Source organism: Onychostoma macrolepis, chromosome 02, assembly GCF_012432095.1.
Source record: "Onychostoma macrolepis isolate SWU-2019 chromosome 02, ASM1243209v1, whole genome shotgun sequence".
Classification (NCBI taxonomy): domain Eukaryota; kingdom Metazoa; phylum Chordata; class Actinopteri; order Cypriniformes; family Cyprinidae; genus Onychostoma; species Onychostoma macrolepis.
This window is the reverse complement of record NC_081156.1, coordinates 30,526,932-30,547,701: the sequence shown is the minus strand read 5'-3', so window position 1 is coordinate 30,547,701 and position 20,770 is coordinate 30,526,932. Positions and strand designations below refer to the sequence as shown.

General features: G+C 41.3%; 2 long non-coding RNA genes across 3 annotated transcripts; both read right to left on the bottom strand.

Moving 5' to 3' along the window:
• Window positions 1–487: 487 nt before the first annotated feature.
• On the bottom strand, window positions 488–7,929 carry LOC131526932 (uncharacterized). Its single transcript, XR_009267557.1, has 3 exons — window positions 7,225–7,929; window positions 3,366–3,447; window positions 488–1,334 (listed from the first exon to the last, which is right to left on the bottom strand). It is a non-coding gene; the product is annotated as an uncharacterized LOC131526932 (long non-coding RNA).
• A 572-nt stretch (window positions 7,930–8,501) lies between these two features.
• LOC131552890 (uncharacterized) lies at window positions 8,502–10,755 on the bottom strand. Of its 2 annotated transcripts, none has more exons than XR_009274072.1 (4): window positions 10,252–10,755; window positions 9,408–9,446; window positions 9,218–9,312; window positions 8,502–9,006 (listed from the first exon to the last, which is right to left on the bottom strand). It is a non-coding gene; the product is annotated as an uncharacterized LOC131552890 (long non-coding RNA). The 2 variants fall into 2 exon arrangements; XR_009274071.1 differs by lacking the exon at window positions 10,252–10,755 and adding an exon at window positions 9,684–10,044.
• Window positions 10,756–20,770: the final 10,015 nt, after the last annotated feature.

Below are 20,770 nucleotides of genomic sequence, written 5' to 3'. Positions count from 1 at the left end.
ATATTGGTCGCAGCGACGTACCAAATAACGTACCAGCGACGTAACTTTGTGATTCCCATATTCGTCGTGACGACGTTATTTGTTACGTCGCTGGAACGTGCTGAGAACGTCCTAACGACCAAACCGGCGCGTTGTGAGGACGTGACAGTACCGGATCATATTGGTCGCAGCAACGTACCAAGTATATCCTAAGGACTAAAATACCACGTTAATTTTTATTTTTAATATTTACACCTCACCTTTAGTCCGGGTCCTGAGAATGTGTTCCGACCATTACCTTGAAATACATATAGAACTAATAAACTCATCTTTGGTGCAAAAAGGAAACCTTATAAAATCTAACAGTAATTTAATTATAGGGGATTTATAGTAAATACATTCATTACATACATGCAGTGCAAACCAATTCAAAAACATTAAATTCTAATAGAAAATAGACAAAAACACAATGCATTCATTCATGAATCAACATTTATTCAGTGCTACTTTCTACAAATACTAAACCAAAACATTCTGAACATTACACCTGTTCTTTAACCATGCAAAGTGTTACCAAGTCATGAGCACAGAAAACTGACCACATCAATTCATAGATTGCTATGCCATATAATCAACTGAAAAAGTTTGTGTCTCATTAAGGGTGGGCATAGTTAAATAATGCTGTTATCAGTGAAAATTATCAATAATTATCAGTACTCTTATTGATACAACTCCCTTAATTTGGTGCAAAAAAATAAAGACATGATAAAAAGATATGAAACAATTCAGTAGATACTTCATTAATATCTGGTGCTGATGTGCTTTAATACTGCTTCACTATCAGAAGATAAACCTAAACAATGTTACAATTACCAAAGAACCATAGTTCTTGGGCTTCTCAGAAGATAAAATAAAGAAAATAACATTCATAAAGAGTAAAGATATGTCAAATGAACAATTTAAAGATTTCTAGCATCACTCCTGTATAATTTGGCCCACTCCAAAAACATAAACAGTTTTTGTTTAGGAAAATGAGCGTGTTGACTTTCTCTGGAGAATCTGTGATCTCTGATTACTGACTGTGGAGAAGACTCTATCAGACAGTGCTGAGGAGGCAGAGTTAGGTGCTGGACGGCTGTGAGAGAAGAGGAAGAGTGTCGTTCTTACCCCAGCAGCAGAAGGCAGGCTCTTCTGAGGGAAGGACAGGAGGGAAACTCTTCACTCTTCATCTTGTCATGGAGGGTTAATGCAGTGTTTTGCTGTAGAACAAGGCTCCTCCTCAGCACTTGGTCTTCCTCAGCAAAGAGTTCCTTCAGTGCAGAGTCAGAGACTCCAGATTCCTGGCAAACTGGAATCTTTTAATAAAATTTACCATATTATTGTAGTCAGGTTTATTGTTTTTATTATAACACATGACAAAGGTATGAGAAAATTATGTTAAAGGTGTTCTTCCTTCTCTTCGCCGTCCTGAACCTGCACTGTCAATATCCTTAGTAATCAAATTTACAGTACAAAACATTAATATTGTAAAATATATATATATTTTTTAATTTAAAATAAGTTTTCATACCCTTTTTCTAATACACTTTAAAATGTATTTCATTCCTGTGAGGCAAAGCTGAATTTTTCAGTAGCCTTTACTCCAGTCTTGAGTGTCACATGATCATTCTCATATACTGATTTGCTGCTTAAGAAACATTTCTGATTATTATCAATCAGTGCATTTCCATGCACCTAATCACATTATTGCCTCTCTGACCAAAGTGTGCATGAGCTCGTGACGTACATGAATGTTGTGACACGCACCTGCAGGAGTATGTTTCCCAAAAGCATCGATAGCTAACTATGGTCGTTAGTTCCACTGAACTCTATTGGTAACTATGGAACTTGTGACCATATTTGCTTTTGGGAAACGCACCTCAGATTAGAAATGATGGGGAAGAAAGTTTTGCATTTCTGGAGAGCCGAATCACTAAACTCTGTCAGCACACCAGTCTCTGCTCCTCACCCTCATCCAGCACAGACAAACCCAGCTGAAGTGGCATTGCCATCACTTTGCTATGGTGGCGAAAATGTATGGAATACAAACATACAAACGTGTTTTGCATTAGACAAATTAAAACAGCGGCCAGTAACACATCTACTCAGTAACACACCTATTTGTGCTGAGCAGTGGGGTTATGTTATGTGAATAATGGCAGTAAAAAAATAACCACAACTCAAATAATATGAATAATGGAAATTGCATATAAACGAGAGTGAAGAGCTTTGCTCTTGACATGTAAACATCATAATGTGATTAAGTCCTTACTCTGATTATTGGAAATAATCACATTATTTGTGCACATGTAAACGTAGTCTAGAAACAGTTGTGCTCCTTAATATTTGTGTAAATCATGATATTTTTCTTCATGATTATTTTATAATATAAGTAAGTTCAAAACATTCAAAAAAAAAAAAAAAAAAAAAGTTAAAAAAAATTAAATCAAATCTTTTGTAATATAATAAGTATTTTCTATCACTTTAATTCAATTTTATGCATCCTTGCTATTAATGTCTTCCCAAAGAAAAAAAAAAGAAAAAATCTTAGTCACTCCAACCTTTTGAACCGTCGTGTAGACCAGTGTTTCCCAACCAGTGTGCCGTGACAGGTCAGGTGTGCCATGGAAGATTATCAAAAACTTCCTTCTCTATTATATTTCGTTGTTATTATTTTAAATCAGTGCAATTGGTCATCGTTATCATTAACAACAAGAGAAACTGAGTGCCCATATAGCTACAATAAACTTTATAACCTGCAAACTGATGAAAACGCGAAGCTATTAATTTACTGCCTCAGATGCGGCCGTTCTAATGATGGAGAAAACACAGATCTGTCAATCGCTCGTCAAAAACCTTAACTCCATTTGAGTATGATTTTCAGAAATTAAGTGCAAGTGTCTGATCATATATAAAGCCAAAATACCAACTCTGATGACGCAATGTTTAATTATTGAGAAAAAAAAAAAACTTTTCCCCTTTCAGTTTTTTTATTTTTATTTTTATAATACTTAGTGGTGTGCCGCAGGATTTTTTTACAGGTCAAAACTGTGCAGCGGCAGAAATAAGAAATAACCAGAAATAAGGTTGGGAAACACTGGTGTAGACAAAAATATTGGGCAGCACAACTGTTTTCAACATTGAAAATAATCATAAATGTTTCTTGATTTCTGAAGGATCATGTGACACTGAAGACTGGAGTAATGATGCTAGAAATCCAGCTTTGATCACAGAAATAAATTTTATTTTAAAATATATTTCAATATTTTGACCAGCTGTGTACATTGCTACATTTAAATGAAAACACAACTTGTAATAAACAATGCACAAATTCTCAAAGAACTTACATTGTGATGATTACTTCCTTCCCTCGCTGCGGTCTTCTTCAGTCATTCCCAGACTTCCTTATTTTTCATCTTTCCCTTGAATCTACACAAAAATAAACAAATAAAAATAATTAAACAAATAATTTTATAGACAATTTGGATAAGTCACCCGAGACTTTTTTTGATGGTGAATCTTCTTTTTGAAATCTTAAGTGGTTCTCCAGCTTCTCAAGGAAAGGCAGATTCTGGGGCCATTTTCACAGCGAATTTTATCTTACTACTAGGTGTCCTAGCTAGAGGAGATTTAGCTTAAAACCTATTAACAAAACTCTCAAGGGTCTACAGTAACTAAAAAGAGGGTTGAGTCATTGCATTGACTTTTTTCTTTAAGTTTCCACGCTGAGCATGCATTGAAGCTCTTAATATTGAACTCTCAAAGTGAACCAGATAGACGAATGTAACTTTAAAATGTACATAATTTCTTAAATGAGACCATGCCCCCAGATCCCTCAGACAGAACAAGCAAAGTGATGTGGTTGTGTAAGGTTTAGGAATAGGGGAGAGTCTTTACATTGGTCAAATTTAGGCCAACCCCAATATTTTTTAAACATTTAAAAATGACTAGGAGCTCGGGAGGTGCTCATAAAGGCAGTGGTTTACAATTGTGGTCCTGGGGACCCATAGCACTGCACACTTCGTATATCTCTCATTAAACGCACTTGATTCAGATAATCAACTCCTTAGGAAAGAGCTCCATGAACTAAACTAAGCTTGTGTCAGTGAAGAGAGATGTATAAAATGTGCAGTGCTGTGTGTCCCCAGGTCCAGAATTGAAAACCACTATCATAAGGTACTCTGCTCAGTTAGTAATTTTTCTCATAACAAGACCATATGAGCATCAACGATTTAAACAAAATTCCTCCTGACTGGGGAAAAACAAAATCTCTCAAAGGCTCTGGAATTAGACTATTAATTTATATCTATCTAGCTATGAGTAACTGAATTGTGAAATCCAACTAGAGATGCATCTATCCGATACTCAGGATCGGTATCGTCTCCGATACTGGCATTTTCTGCCGGATCGGGTATCAGTCAGAGACCAATCCAAATCCGTTATAGTGCGTATACTATTCCGTGTTATTTTTAAGCCCCACTAAAGGCACAAAACATTATAAAGCACCATAAAGTTTTGTGCACTATATTCCAAGTGTTCTGAAGCTGTTCCATAGTTCAGTGTGAGGTACAGATGAGTATTTAAGTCACTAAATTCAAGTTCATGTAAACTCTTCTCTGCGCTGCGGCTGTCTGTCATCCTCCATTCAGCATTCAAACTGTGTCACGTTCGGTTACTAGAGTCAAAATGATGAAACTCTCTTCAAGAGCGCACAATAACTGAGATTTAAAACTGTTAAAAGAAAAGGCTCAAACTATCACGCAGATTTAATACACTACACACCGATATCTCTTTCTTTTGTGCTTTGAACATTTCTCTGCGTAACGCTGCGCGCTGTGACTCCGTGTTGCTTCAAGCGCATCATTCTGCGCACGGGTTGTACATTTGTACCGCTACACATGACATATGAAAGCAAATAGACATATGATTATAACAATATATTTTCTGTATGTGTTTTGTATACAGCTCGTGGTATTTTTATAACAATAAAGGATGTTGATGACATACAACTGCCTATTATAATCAAAATCAACTATAGATCACAATCGGAAGTTATTAGAAGCACTCGATGATGGTTTTAAGTGACTTATAAACAAACACATTAATAATTACATAAATTTTCAAGTGTAGCTTGATTCTAATTGTACCTCTAATTATATTATAGGATATTCTTGTAAGTATTAAAGATATTTGTGTTTCTGGTGTAGAACCAAACTTTACTTATCAAAATTTAATGCTGTATATTGAGCAGCGGACGATGTTAAATCCATATACGAGATACACATCTGAGGAAAAATACATTGTTGGTCCGCGCCACCTAGCGTGCATGCGTGAATTAGCACAAGGTGAACAATCGCTTTGCGCGCAGTGTGAAAGCACCGTCGTCGGCGATTCACATTGCGCTCAGTGTGGAACAGCCTTTATTTCACTAAAATTTCACAAGTCCTGAAACGATGCAGCTGACACTGTGGGAAGGTGTACTCTCAGTCTAAGTTGGAACTGGTCTGTGCAATCAAGAACTTTTCTTTTTATAGCTTTTTGAAAGTAGACACAAAACAACACGTATATGAGATTTGGGAGGCTCTTATTTTGTAATTCCACATCAGACAGTCCTGAAACGATGCAGCTGACACTGTGGGAAGGTGTCCTCTCAGTCTGAGGTGGAACTGGTCTGTGCAATCTAGAACTCTTCTTTTTATAGCTTTTTGAATGTCGACATAAAACATCACATGTATGAAAGTTGTAGAGCTCTTATTTTGTAATTCCACATCAGACAGTCCTGAAACGATGCAGCTGACACTGTGGGAAGGTGTACTCTCAGTCTAAGTTGGAACTGGTCTGTGCAATCTAGAACTTTTCTTTTTATAGCTTTTTGAAAGTAGACACAAAACAACACGTATATGAGATTTGGGAGGCTCTTATTTTGTAATTCCACATCAGACAGTCCTGAAACGATGCAGCTGACACTGTGGGAAGGTGTCCTCTCAGTCTGAGGTGGAACTGGTCTGTGCAATCTAGAACTCTTCTTTTTATAGCTTTTTGAATGTCGACATAAAACATCACATGTATGAAAGTTGTAGAGCTCTTATTTTGTAATTCCACATCAGACAGTCCTGAAACGATGCAGCTGACACTGTGGGAAGGTGTACTCTCAGTCTAAGTTGGAACTGGTCTGTGCAATCTAGAACTTTTCTTTTTATAGCTTTTTGAAAGTAGACGCAAAACAACACGTATATGAGATTTGGGAGGCTCTTATTTTGTAATTCCACATCAGACAGTCCTGAAACGATGCAGCTGACACTGTGGGAAGGTGTCCTCTCAGTCTGAGGTGGAACTGGTCTGTGCAATCTAGAACCTTTATTTTTTATAGTTTTTTGAAAGTATAGATGCAACAGCGTATGTATGAGATTTGGGAGGCTCTTATTTTGTAATTCCACATCAGACAGTCCTGAAACGATGCAGCTGACACTGTGAGAAGGTGTCCTCTCAGTCTGAGGTGGAACTGGTCTGTGCAATCTAGAATTTTTCTTTTTATAGCTTTTTGAAAGTAGACACAAAACAACACGTATATGAGATTTGGGAGGCTCTTATTTTGTAATTCCACATCAGACAGTTACGGACTGTGTGTTGGGGAAAAAAAAATCGCGTTTGCCAGAAGAGCGCTTGCATTCACATCAGTTCTCTGACAGATTTACCGTAATAAGCAGTTTATGCGCGACCGTAGAAAAAAAGTGGCGGCTAGATTGACCGAGCTTTTCGACTTGGCGGCTGGCCTGACCGCAGTCAGACACTGAACATGATTTCTGCAGCCTCGGTCTAATTAAACTTTATACAGTGGTTTATATTCAAGTTTACAGTATGGCTAGCATGAGCATCATCGACTAGCGCGAACTGCAGGCAGTCAAACTAATTAACTTTACTACGGTTAAAGTTTAAAGAATTTGAAAGTACTGTATAGTTTATCGTGTTAAATTTCAAATAACTAAAAGAAAGGTATACAATTGTATCTCAAGGTTTTACGTTAACGGTTAACGTTACTTCAGACCGCCTCATGAGACTGCTCGTGAGCTAATTAACCTAACAGGGCATTTATTTATTAAATTAAATCGGAAAACCTACAAAAATACAAAACACTACTCATCTTTGGTGACATCTAACGTTATAAATCAGTAAAAACGATGAATACAAGTAGATTTATAGGCTTACCTTTTCCTCCGTGTCCGTCAGCTGGAAGTTGACCGTTAATGACGGGCACGCGCACTCTCGCGCAGTACTCAGACAGTGACGCGCCGCGCGCTGCTGGTTTAAATGTTAATTTGTCCCGTGCCCTCTTTCAATAAATCTCATTTTCAGTCATTCACAAACATGTAATTAACAATGATCACCATTTGCTAAGCAAACTATTTGGTTTTTGTTTTGTCCTTAATTTGATGACACATACATCTACAAATATAATAATTCATGCCATCTTTTAAAATGCTTGATTAATTCAGTATATTTTCCAAAATATAGGCTATCCAAATGTTATCTTAACATGATAATACATGTAGTGCAATAATATGAGAAGTTATCATGAGACCAGCTGACCACGTTGCTACAACGTTCTTCACAGGACTAACAAGCAACGTCTTTTGAGGACGTTCCCACGACGTTTCTGGAACGTTAGTCAAGATTCTAAAAAATGGAACTTTACCACGACGTCCTCACAACGTCTCCATAAAGTAATGTCGCGCTGACCAAAGGACGACGAACTGCCCAGATAGCAAGATTTGTCTGGCCCACCTCTGGGCCACAACCTTGCTTAGCTTCTGGCCCAGTTCCGGCTGGGTCCCCGGCCCAAAACTGGCACACACACTGAAAACCGACTCAAACAATTTCCTCTGGCCCAGATGCAGCCCACGCCCCGTAAAATGACTCTTATTTATTGGCGTGGCCCAGATCTGGCCCGCATACTGTAGAGTGACTTCTATTATTTTATGTGGCCCACGTCTGGCCCAGACACTTTAAGCCAGATCTGGCTGAGATTCGGCTTGGTCCCCGGGCCGAATGTGGCCCAGAAACTGCTAAATGTAATTCAGCAGTGAAACACAAATACAACCATTTAAAAACATTAAAAGGCTTTAATTATAAAATTACCAAATACTTTAATATAAATATGAACAAATGCACTACAGTATAAACATTCACACTTTTTAAACCACAGAGTAACAAGTAAATTATATTTACTGAGATATATATATATATATGAATGAATGAAGAGTTCATTTGCAGAAACAGATAACTTAATCTTTAACAATTTTTTAAATCATGTTTTTCATTGTGCATTCCAATTAATCTCAATCAAACTGCATTCAAGGTTATTTTGATTAGGTAAATAATAACTAATAAATACTAGCTAACTAACACAATGAAAACATAACAAAAACATGATTTTTAAAAATATTTAAAAAAAAGGAGTTATCTGTTTTGCAAATAAACTCTTCATATATAAAACATTGTGTGTCATAATTCAGTTCAGTTCTTATCAAATGGTGTCAGTGCAGTCAAGTCAATAATATTGCTGAATATTAGGTGTCTTCAACCAAGCAAGACAAAAGGCAACAGTGACAAGGAACCCAAACAAGACCCGGCTCAGTCAGGAAACAGTCTCCTCTGGCCAAACGAATCAACGTGGTGTGATTATTCCAGGCTGCATCACAAGTCAGATTGTGGATTGATATCATTCAGAATATTTCATCCAACTTCTTCTGCTTGAAGTAATATCACGCCAGCAGGTGAAGCTGGTAAAAAGGGTCTGCACAGAGGGCTTGTCTGGTTCTCGTAGTCTTTGCTGAGGATCTGTGCTGGGGCCATCAATGAGGTCTTCACAGGGATCTGTGATCTAGCTGACATGATCTCCGCTGACAGTCAGGGATGTGGTGTGGTCGTTCCTGGGTGCAGGTCCACCGTCTGGTCTGGATACCGACTGGATCAGCTGATTACTGTAACCTAGGGATAAGGGTGAGACAGTATATAAGCAACTAATATAAGCATTGATGTCATTCTTCTTACAAATTAACAAGTACGTTAGATATTATAGGAAGTGTTGCTGTTTACCCTAGTTGGTGCAGCATAAAATCCTTTAAGAGATTTGAATTATACAAATGTGATAGTGTGTCATGTGTATGGAAGGTTAAAGAGATGGGTCTTTTAAACTCACAGAGTGTGTTTGATCAGCTGGAGCCACCTCTTCATAGTCCCCTTGACCTCCATTTCAGCAGCATTAGCTTGAAAGGTTTTCTTCCAAATTGCAGCCTTGAAATATGTATAAATATATATTGTAAGGTAATTATTTAATCTTAAGCATTACAGTTTTTACAATCATTAGAACCAGATCCCAGAATTCACACCTTATGTTTGATGAATGTTCATGCAGCAGCTCAGAATTTCTGTAAAAAAAAAGAAAAAGAAAAAAAAAGAAGTCAGATTACATACATATAGTGTTCAGATTAAACTATTAAATTTGTTTGCTCATAATAATCCCCACCACAGTAAAATAAGTATGATTTTAATCACATCATACGGCATATCTATGCTTCAAAAGTTTTCATTCACTCTAAAACTGAACCTGCTCAAGTGCAGCAGACAGATTAGGTCTCCATTCAAGAAAAAGATGATGCACTTACATTTTACGGCTCTCTCTTACGTATCGTTTTTCTCTGTCAGAGCTTCCCACACGGCAGTGTTACCACAAAATAAACATTATTATTAAATTCAGATTGCACATATTGAATTGTCTTAGCAGGTGTAATGCTACAACAGCGTGCTCAGTTTGATTCACAAATGACTCATTTGAATGGTTCAGTGAATCGAATCAGAGAGTCACTCGTGTAGATGTTTATGGCGCCACCAGCGCAGTCCGACTCCTTTGATTCAATAGCAATCACTCGTTGAAAAAGACGAATCGAATGAATTCTAGCAAACAAAATAGAATTTAACTCATTAAAATTTAATCACCTAACATGGACTGCACTGGATACAGCTCATCGGTTTTCATATTAAAAATTATATATCGTTTTCCTAAAGAGACCGCGCCTAACAGCTAACGTTACGTTACTCAACATATCTCGGACCTAATGGTTTTTCTGACGCTATTATCATCGCAAACCTAACAGAAACCATCTAAAAACTATACTCTTCGTGACATTTAAACATCAAACAACACTAGACTGATCATTAAATAACTTAATTTACCTTTTTGCAGCTGAAGTATTCCTCTTGAGAACTGTGCCCGCCGAAATCTCCTCAGGATTAACCGCCAAATCTCTCTCAGCGGCTGATCTTCATTCTAGCAGCGGCCGCCGGAGACAAAACCAGCTCGGGCCGAAGATAGATACACACAACTACACCAAGTGCGGACCTGCCGCACGTACAACAGCTCTCAGCCGAGATCGGCCCAGAGAGAAAAAGCGTCTGTCAGCCAGAAGTGTTTTGTAGAGTCGGCGCGGCTCTGGCCCATTATCTTCTCACCGACGTCGTGACTGAACCGACAGTGCCGCATTTCAGCCAGAATCGGCCCGAGTGTGCTTGCTATCTGGGTGGCGACGTCGTCACAACGTTCTGTGTTTGCTGGGTATACATCCGCGCTAAAATATCAAGGTGAAAGTCATCATAGCTTGCATAGCTCTCAACCCAACTTTGAGAATAGATTAACGGCGATATTTTTTTTATCGCCCGATAAGAGTCTCACGTTAACGCAGCACGTTAACGCCGATAACGGCCCACCACTAGTTTTAATTAAAGGAAATATAGCAGCTGAAGTTAATGTTTAAAATAACAAAATTGGAATAGGATCTACGGAGCTGTTTATGAACACCTGTCAAGTCAAATTAAATTAATATTATTGTGAACACTGACAGGGCTTTTTGATTATTTATACTGTTTCAAAACAGATTTATAGAAACTGAGGATGTCTCTTTAATGAATATTTGACAGTTTAGATCTGAGCAATAGTATTGTTTAAATTGTGATAGGATTGTGACATCAGTCGGCTATTGTTCAGTTTATATCATTTTTGATTTGATAAGTATCACTGCCAAAAGACATATGATTGAAAGGTTTTAAGACTTTGATCAGATAGCTGACCTGTAAGCATTTCTAACTGACAAGACAGTGAGAACTAAATTGACTTTACACGAGGTCTTGAGGATTTGCTTCTTAATGTGCCGTTAATTTAGTCTGAGAACAGTAATATGGTATGATAATTGAGAAGATTTGCATAAAAATAAAAATAATAAAGTATGATTAAAGTATGATTAACAGTAATGTCAAGATATAAAAATACATGCATGACCATAAGTGAACAAGTTGCATTTTTGAAGTTATACACTTCAATACTTCAAATGTCATTTCGACCAAATGTTCTTAACACTGACAATTTTAGGTTTATGTAATTTATGTTTAAATAGCATGTGGACTGTGATGACTGCAAATGGATCCGTGGTGAAAGTAAAACTTAATAAAAGGGCTATTAAGTAATAAACTATGAACTAGGAAATAATGATTTTGATTACTTTTATTTCTATTTTTAAAGATGGCTCACAACATGGTTTCAAATGGGGGAATGAATGAGTGGAGTTACAATCCCTCTTCTTGCACTATATAATGGATTGGAAATAATAGTTTTTGTAAAACCAGTGTATTTATCCTAGTATTTAGGTTATAAGCAATGTCTGTATAAGACAAATTTCAATCTAAAGGGTCATAAAAATGAATTACTTACTGTATTGTGCATGCGGTTTTTCTATATTAATGATTTGCTAAATCTGGTTAATGAATATGCAATTTAAATTTAAGGCTGTTGTCTAAATGTTTTGTCTAAAATGTATGTGTGAAGTAGCTGTAGTAGGAAGAGAGGTATTTACAAAGGTGTGTTGATGAAAGCATATATGGATGGAGGACACTTTTCCAGTTAGAGGGACACACAGAATGATTCACTGGAAAGGATATAACTTTTTATGTGAAGAAAGACTAGTGCAAGTAGAAATAGTGGGATTAAGTAAGTAGATGAACGTATAAGGGAAGTATTTGTACGAAAGAATGTGTTTATTACTAGAAATGTCAGAAATGTACTTTCCATAGTGACTTAACTTGGAAGACCAGACGTGGGGTATGGGACCCCACACCGGTCTAAAACGGGGGACTGAAGGAATGGATTGCAGATCTACAATGGCCCTTATAATAATGTTAATTATAATATTTTTTGAATAATTATTTATCAAAGTTACATTTATGCATGTTAGAAAATAAGTTGAATATGGCTTTAGTCTGCCTTTTTACTCTCTAAGAAGCTGATCTCATTGTGTGTGTGTGTGTGTGTGTGTAGTTAACCATATTTTATAATATTCAGGGCAGAGCCCGGCAACCTTGAAGTACAGATAAGTGTTCTCTGCGTGTGTGTGTGTGAATGTCTATCTTTGCAGCTAGATGCAGAGAGAGAGCTCTAGGAGGAAATCATCATTTGCCGTCACCCTGCTGTCCAGGGTAACAGTTATACGTCTCTGGAGAGACCTATTGCGTCTAACCTCTGATCAATTGTTATCAAAATAATCACTAGAAGATATGCTTCGAGTTTTACGTCCATGTGTGGAGATTTTCTAAGTTTATCTACCAACCAGAATCTTGCTTACCTATGTAGTGACGTAATTAGTGACCGCTGTTAGAGTATAACTATTCATGTCTAGAACATGTACGCAGAGTGGCATACGAACTCGATTGCGAGTCTTGAAGCTGACTTCTGCTGATGAAACTGCAAACTATCTTCAGTAAATTTTCTTCATTTTTATTGAATCTTTGACTTCTGGCCTTCATTCAACACACCTGGTCCGAGGGTCTTTACTGTAAATTCCCCTACAGTACTCAAAGAAGTGACCTCGTCCCACCGGCTCCCCCTTGGTCAGTCGTCACTCTACTTCTGCCACATACTTACAAGCCATCTGCTGTGCTCCAACGCTCCACCTCTTTGGCTGTAGTGGGTTTTTCACGTCAGGTACACCGCGGTCCTCAGTCACACCGGCATCACTCCAGTCCTCGGGTACTCTGGCTCCACCAACGATGCTCGTCGCTGTGGCTGTGCCCAGGTCTCCGGAACCTGCGACGACACTCAGCTCCATCGGCCCTCCATCTGCGCCTTCGGATCCACCAGCTCTGTCTCCATCGGTCGGCCCCAAATGTCGGCAGCCACACCATCTAAATCTTGGCTCCTCCCTCCCTCGACTCCGCCTTGGGTTGTCAACACTGGGATGCTCTGGGTCTGTGCCATGTGCCAAACACCATCTAAGCCACCAGGGCATCATCGTCATCCTCTCATCACCATCACTTCGCCACACCCTGCCATCATCCCGCACCTTTGCCTCTCACCATCCCTGTCACGGTTCATGGGTCTGTGTGTGTCATCTTGCGTGTCTGGTGTGTGTGTGTGTGTCGTCGTCTAATTACCGCAGCTGGTGCCTTATCAGTACGCACCAGCTGTAGCTTGTTGCGCTGCCTATATCAAGCCAGCGCTTTTCAGTGTGGTTTGTCGGTTCGTTAACGTTGTCTTGTTTTTGCCAGTTCTCCGTGTTCCTGCCGTCACTGGATTATCAGCTCTCTCCTTGGATTATTCGGCACGGGGTTGGATACTCTTCTCTCTGCTGGAGATTCTTGTCTGTTCTTGCTGTTAATAAACGTATCTTTGCACTCGCACTTGGATCCTGGATTCTTTACCCTGACAGAACGAACCGACCATTATGGATCCAGCGAGTTCAGAGGAATGGAGGAGATTTTACTAGCAGCAACACCCGCATAGAGCGCCAGGAGGAACAGCTGATGGCTACGGGCGTGCGGTCCAGGCTCTGGTTACTCAGGTGTCTGAGTTAACCACTCAGTTTCAGCGGTTTAAGGTAGAGACTGCTTCAGCTCAGCAACCACCCCCACCCAACCCACCTGTTGCCGTGGATCACTCCGTTCGTTCCACTGAACCTCGTCTACCGCCTCCAGCCTTTTACTCGGGGGAACCCCAATTATGTCGCTCTTTTTTGGCCAAATGCTCCCTCTACATTTCCCTCCAACCTTCATCGTTTCCCACCGAGGAGTCTAAGGTGGCTTTCATCATCACTTTGCTCTCGGGACAGGCGGCTAGTTGGGGAACCACCGTGTGGGAGCAGAGACTTCCTTGCTGCCGTTCGTTTCAATCGTTTTCCGAGGAACTTAAGAAGGTGTTTGATCGCGCTGCTTCGGGCAGAGAAGCGGCACGGCTTCTCGCTGAACTGCGTCAAGGAGAACGCTCCGTTACCGAGTACTCTATTGAATTTCGCACGTTGGCTGCGGAGTGCGGTTGGAATTCAGAAGCACAATGGGACATGTTCTTATATGGCTTATCTGATGCCATTAAGGATGAAGTCTATTCGTTGGATTTACCCCGGCGTAGATGGGCTCATTGACCTGGCCATTCGGCGTGGATACTAGGTTACGGCGACGGGCCTGCAGACATTCCGGGGCTGCGGTCTTTCCACAGGGTCACTTTTCCCCAGTTCCTGACGAATCTGTGTTTTCTCCTCCAGATCCAGAGCCCATGCAGATGGGCAGGTCTCGCTTTCACAGTTGGAGAAGCAGAGACGCAGGGAGAGAGGACTCTGTTTGTACTGTGGAACTGCCGGTCACATTGCTCTGCACTGTCCAGTAAAAGCCAGTGCCCGCCAGTAGGTAAGAGGTTACTGACGGGTGGGATTACACTTAATAAATCCTCTCTTGCAGCCACTCATCTTCCGGTAAAGTTGAGGATGCAGTCACTTACTTATGACTGTGAGGCTTTAGTGGACTCGGGAGCGGAGGGTAATTTTTTAGACATTAGTCTCGCTCACAGCCTCAAGATACCAGTGGTGGAGCTTTCTCAGCCCATCTCTGTGGTTGCGCTCAATGGTCAGTCGTTACCCGCCGTCACACACTCCACTGCCTCTTTAAGACTTATCACCTCTGGACAACACTCAGAGAAGATTGATTTTCTTTTGACCGATACTCCCGCTGCACCTGTAGTGCTGGGACATCCCTGGCTCGTACTCCATAACCCCCAGATAAATTGGGGCAAGAATGCTGTTTTGGCTTGGAGTGAATATTGTCATGCTTCCTGTTTGTTGTCTGCATGTTCTCCTGTGTCTTGTTCTGTGTTTCAGGATGATCACGCTGACCTGTCTAACGTGCCATGTGAGTACCTTGACCTGAAGGGAGTGTTCAGTAAGTCTCGGGCTGCTTCTCTACCTCCGCATCGTCCCTATGACTGTGCTATAGATTTATTACCAGGTACGTCTCCGCCTAAGGGCAAGTTATATTCGCTTTCCACTCCGGAGAGGGAGGCTATGGAGAAATATATTTCTGATTCTCTAGCAGCCAAGATCATCCGCCCCTCTTCTTCTCCAGCTGGTGCGGGATTTTTTTTCGTGAAAAAGAAGGACGGCTCTCTCCGTCGCTGTATTGACTAGCGGGGGTTGAATGACATCACGGTGAAGAACACTTATCCTTTACCGTTGATGTCATCAGCTTTCGAGCGTTTGCAGGGGGCGTCATTTTTCACGAAATTGGATCTCCGCAACGCTTATCATTTGGTTCGCATAAGAGAGGGGATGAATGGAAAACTGCCTTTAATACCCCAGGGGCACTTTGAATATCGTGTTCTTCCTTCGGTCTTTCTAACGCCTTGTGATTTTTCAGGCGCTCGTCAGCGATGTGCTGAGAGATATGGTAGATCAGTTCATTTATGTCTACCTGGATGACATACTGATATTTTCCCGTTCTCTCCAGGAACATGTTCAGCACGTCAGGCGAGTCCTTCAGAGGCTGTTAGAGAATGGGCTTTTGTTAAGGAGAAATGCGTTTTCATGCACAGTCTGTTCCTTTTTGGGTTACATCGTCTCGGCCGAGGGGTGCGCATGGATTCGATAAGGTTCAAGCTGTGGTGAATTGGCCAACCCCAGATTCCCGCAAGGCCCTGCAGAGGTTTTGGGCTTTGCCAATTTTACCGGCGTTTTATTCGCAACTTCAGCCAGCTAGCCGCCTTTGACTGCCTTAACTTCCACCAAGACTGCCTTCAGGTGGTCCTGTGCAGCTGAAGCTGCGTTCTCCAAACTCAGAAGCTGCTTCGTTTCAGCTCCCATCCTAGTTGCCCCTGACCCGTCCCGGCAGTTTGTGGTGGAGGCTGACGCGTCGGAGGTGGGGGTTGGTGCGGTCCTATCCCAGCGTTCCCTCACGGACGGCAAGGTGCATCCCTGCGCATATTTTTCTCACCGTTTGTCCCCCGCCGAGTGTAATTATGACATTGGTAACAGAGAGTTGCTGGCAGTCAAGCTTGCCTTGGAAGAGTGGCGTCATTGGTTGGAGGGTTCGGGGGTTCCCTTTGTCGTTTGGACTGACCACAAGAATCTTGAATACATCAAGTCCGCCAAAAGGTTAAATTCTAGGCAGGCTCGGTGGGCTCTTTTTTTCGGTCGTTTTGATTTTTCTATTTCTTACCGTCCTGGGTCTAAGAACATCAAACCGGACGCGTTATCCCGTATTTTTGACCATTCGGAGCGCCCGTTTTTTTCCGAACCCATTGTGCCGCAGAAAATTTTTATTTCTGCAGTCACATGGGAGATCGAGTCGAAGGTCCGCATGGCTTCTCAAGGGGTAACGCCCCCGCCCGGATGCCCACCGAGTCGGTTGTTTGTGCCAGAGTGTTTAAGGTCCGAAGTTATCCGATGGGGTCATTGTTCCAGGGTAGCCTGTCATCCTGGGATTAATCGTACCATGTTTCTTGTTAAACAACGGTTCTGGTGGCCAGGTATGGCTCGCGACGTTCGCCTTTTTGTTTTGGCTTGCTCGGTCTGTGCTGTTTCTAAGTCTTCCAATCGACCCCCTGCTGGACTTCTGCAGCCGTTGTTAGTTCCTTCGAGACCCTGGTCCCACATCTCGCTAGATTTTGTTTCGGGTCTCCCACCCTCACAGGGAAACACGGTGGTTTTGACCGTGGTGGACCGGTTCTCGAAGGCAACTCATTTCATCTCTCTGCCTAAATTACCGTCTGCCAGAGAAACGGCGGTTGCTGTCATTGACCACGTCTTTCGCATACATGGCCTCCCGATGGATGTGGTCTCTGACAGGGGTCCTCAGTTTGTTTCCAAATTTTGGAGAGAGTTTTGTAAATTATTGGGGGCGACTGTTAGTCTTTCTTCTGGGTTCCACCCCCAGAGTAACGGTCAGACGGAGCGGGCCAACCAAGATTTAGAACGAATGTTGCGGTGTTTGGCTTCTCAGAACCCTTCCTCTTGGAACCAGCAACTCTCATGGGTTGAGTACGCACATAACTCGTTACCAGTCTCAGCTACGGGCCTATCTCCGTTTGAGTGTAGTTTAGGGTACCAGCCACCACTTTTTCCGAGTGTGGAGTCCGAAGTCGCGGTTCCCTCTGCCCACGCCTTTGTCCAGAGATGCCGCCGCACCTGGAGCAGGGCCAGACAGACCCTCCTCCGGGTGGGGATGCGCACCAAGGTCCAGGCCGATCGCCACCGGTCAAGACCTCCCGTCTACGTCGTGGGTCAAAAAGTGTGGCTTTCATCTAAGAATATTCCCCTCCGATCCGTCAGTAATAAGCTCGCTCCCAAATTTATTGGCCCATTTACTGTCATCAAGATTATTAGTCCGGTGGCAGTCCGCCTCAAACTTCCTCCAGCGTACAGGAGAATTCATCCGGTCTTTCATGTATCCAAATTAAAGCCCGTTTTTCATTCTACCATAAATCCGCCTGTCCCGGTTCCCCCACCGCCGCGTCTCGTAGATGGGGAACCAGCTTATTCGGTAAAACGTATTCTGGACTCGAGGCGGAGGGGACGAGGATTTCAGTACTTGGTGGACTGGGAAGGTTACGGTCCTGAGGAGAGAAGTTGGGTGCCTGCTAGAGACATACTGGATCACTCTCTCATCGATGATTTCAATCGCCAGGTAGGTTCTTCTGGGAGCGCCAGGAGGCGCTCCTAGGGGAAGGGGTACTGTCACGGTTCATGGGTCTGTGTGTGTCATCTTGCGTGTCTGGTGTGTGTGTGTGTCGTCGTCTAATTACCGCAGCTGGTGCCTTATCAGTACGCACCAGCTGTAGCTTGTTGCGCTGCCTATATCAAGCCAGCGCTTTTCAGTGTGGTTTGTCGGTTCGTTAACGTTGTCTTGTTTTTGCCAGTTCTCCGTGTTCCTGCCGTCACTGGATTATCAGCTCTCTCCTTGGATTATTCGGCACGGGGTTGGATACTCTTCTCTCTGCTGGAGATTCTTGTCTGTTCTTGCTGTTAATAAACGTATCTTTGCACTCGCACTTGGATCCTGGATTCTTTATCCTGACAATCCCTACACCATCTCCTCGTCCACCTCCAAAACCCCTTCCATCCCTCCCTATTCTGTTGCTTGAACTTTATCATCTTCATCTTCAGTCTTTGCACACACACAGCTATGCACTTCTTCACTTTGTTTTTTCAGTAAATTTTTATTTATTTATTTTTTCTTCAGAAAATTGCATTGTAATTTTTTTTTATTTATTGATGTAAAATTCTGTACTTTTTAGTAAGTATAACTGAAATGTTCTACAAACAGTGGTGGAGGTAACGAATTACAACTACTCACGTTACTGTAAGTAGTTTTTTCGGGTACTTGTACTTTTTTGAGTATATTTTTAAAGCTGTACTTTTACTTGTACTTTGAAGTACAAGTACTTTTTACTTGTAAAGTACAAATTAAGCAAAATAATCTACTTCGTTACATTTAAATCATAGTTCGTTGAGTAAGCCCAATTTGAATTGATATGCAAAATCTTTGACTGCATTTCAGTAGCCAATAAAGATATCCGAACGTAAACGGACCAATAAAAGCCCTGATATCTGAACCGGGAAAAGCCGCAGCAGCAGCAGGTTCAACCTGATCTCACAGAATTCCGTGTAATGACCACGGACTTAATTAACCCCGAATCTGTGGTGTCATCACGGAATCGCCGAAAATTCCGTGATGGGCTCACAGAAGGCATCAGCCGTGGTCCATGCACGGATTCACTGGTTCAACACCAGCGCTGCATCGGACCACGTAAAAAGAGTGACTCCGATGCAGTTATATTTTGTATATAATGTATACTTTCACTGGAGTACCTGACCCCACCCCTACCCTAAACCTACCCAGTTCTGAACAATAATGATGACGATAAATTTCCCAGTATCGCGTCGGCATATTCATGCTAAGGGTTTCCTATTTAAAGTGTTGAACCAGTGGATCCGTGCATGGACCACGGCTGATGCCTGTCACTGACTTACATTGGTATTGCTTCTGTGAGCCCATCACGGAATTTTCGGCGATTCCGTGATGCCACCACATATTCGGGGGTTAATTAAGTCCGTGGTCATTACACGGAATTCTGTGAGATCATGTTGAGCAGGTTTTGAAGAGCTGATCGGACAGTCAGGGAGCTCAGCGTAACTGGACTCAAAGTTTGGAGAAACAAACTACATGGCAGTGTTATCATAAATCAACCCGATCTCATGAAAGTGCGTACAATAGTACGCCAAATAAAAAGTCAATTTTTGCGTATCAATACCACGAGTTTTCGTTTTTTTTTTTTTTTTGGCGTAATATTTATACGTATTTTCATGAGACCGGGCTGTCATAAATATCTATATTTTGATGCCGATACTGAAATATCTGACACGGTTCCTTTACTCATTTTCCACAGTACCATATACTAGGGGTGGGCAAATCGATCTTAATATCGATAGTATCGATACCAACGTTGGTATCGATATCGGATCGATACTAGCGAGATTAGATCGATACTTTAGGTTAATTTCCTCTCCTCTACACTTAATATATTGCTTAATACATTCAACAAAGAATAGACATGTCTGTGTGTTTATATACCGCTCTTTTCACGTCTGGTATGCAAACATTACTGCTCCTCCCCTGCTGTTATGCCATCACGTGACTCAGCGACTCCAAGCGCAAGCGGATATTATTGGCTACAGCGAGAGATGGAACGGTAGAAATTCGCTACTGTGGCAACATCACCAAACTTATTCACCTTTTTCAACTTGGAAGTAAGTTTTTTTTTCATAGACTGTATGTGCGAGACTTCCACTTCATTAGGCACGGTAGGGAAATCATGAGAAAAATAACAGTGCAATAAATGGTAAAATTGTTTGTGCTATCCACAGTGTGTGTTTATAATTAAGACAATTAATTAAAATAATATGGTAAGAAACACCAGTTTGCAATACCAAGCAAGCAGCAAAACGAGCTGTTTTGTACAGTTTAAAAATTGCTGGAAACAGATTAGACTGGAAGCCAGACCCATTAAATTTACCGAATTTTTCCCTTTATAACTCTTTTCTATGGGTGGAAAATGCCTAACAATGCAAATATCCACATAGCTTTAAGGTGAATGTAATATTTTAGTCATATCAACATGTGATTGTTAATTTTCAAAGTGTAATTGGTCATTTAAATGCATGTTATTAAAAATGAAAAAGTATCGGTATCGGTATCAGTATCGGCGATACTTGCCCTGTATTTACTTGGTATTGGATCGATACCAAAATTTGCAGTATCGCACACCCCTACCATATACACCGATACAAGCTGTGTCTCGCTCTCTCCTCTCCGACAGTGAGTTTGACACTCATCCGCCTCCTGTCAGTTACAGAGTCTGAATATCAGCGCGGGATTGCAGGTATCCCGC